The sequence below is a fragment of the Galeopterus variegatus genome, unplaced genomic scaffold, assembly GCF_000696425.1.
Source record: "Galeopterus variegatus unplaced genomic scaffold, G_variegatus-3.0.2 Scaffold1666, whole genome shotgun sequence".
Taxonomy (NCBI): Eukaryota; Metazoa; Chordata; class Mammalia; order Dermoptera; family Cynocephalidae; genus Galeopterus; species Galeopterus variegatus.
This window is the reverse complement of record NW_007727777.1, coordinates 74,956-75,901: the sequence shown is the minus strand read 5'-3', so window position 1 is coordinate 75,901 and position 946 is coordinate 74,956.

Below are 946 nucleotides of genomic sequence, written 5' to 3'. Positions count from 1 at the left end.
CCACTGCCATGTCACTGTACAGAGTCAACACCAAGAACAAGGCCCTCATCAGATGTGTTGCCTGGACTTTGGACTTCTCAGCCTCCAAAACTGTAAGCAGTAACTTCTATTTCTTTATAAATTACCCACACTCAGGTATTCTGTTATAAGCAGTAAAAATGGACTAATACAGATGAGTCTCAGCCTTGCAGGGTATCTACTGTTAAAGTGAGGGCATCTGTTGCAAAAGAATTGGATCCTGTAAGTTTGGATGGGGACAATTATGGGAAGACCCTGATGAGGCTGGGGACAATGAGTTCCTAAATTCTGATGAATCCTGTTTGCCAGTGGAAAGAGACTTCCCACCCTCTGAGGCAGTGGCCTCCTCACCCACAGTAGTATTTCCCCATCTATCTGAGGAGTTAACTGCATTGCCTGAGAAAATGGTAATGACGTCCCTGAAGCAGTTGCCAAGCAAGACAATGTTGCTTTTCCTCAGAACTCACCCCCCATCCTTCTCTGCTTCTAGACCTATAACTATACTCAAGTCCCAAAAGGCCCCTAAAGGTGAGGTACAATGTGTGACTCATGAAAAGGTATACTATGCTACAAAAGAACTATCTGAGTTTTCTTATTTATACAACCAGAAATCTGAGGAACATGGATGGGAATATATATTAAGGGTGTGAAATAATGGTGGAAGAAACATAAAATTGTATCAGGCTGAATTTATTGATATGGGCCCACTAAACAGAGATTTTGCATTTAGTCTTGCAGCTTGGAGAGTTAGAAAAGGCACTAACAATTTGTTTGGTTGGTTGGCTGAAACACGGATCAAAAGATGGCCCATCATTAGTGAGTTGGAGATGCCTCATCTTCCTTGAGTTAACACAGAGAAAGGGACTCAAAGTCTTAGGGAGATTGAAATACTAGAGTGGACCTGTCACTTAAAACCTACTCATTTATA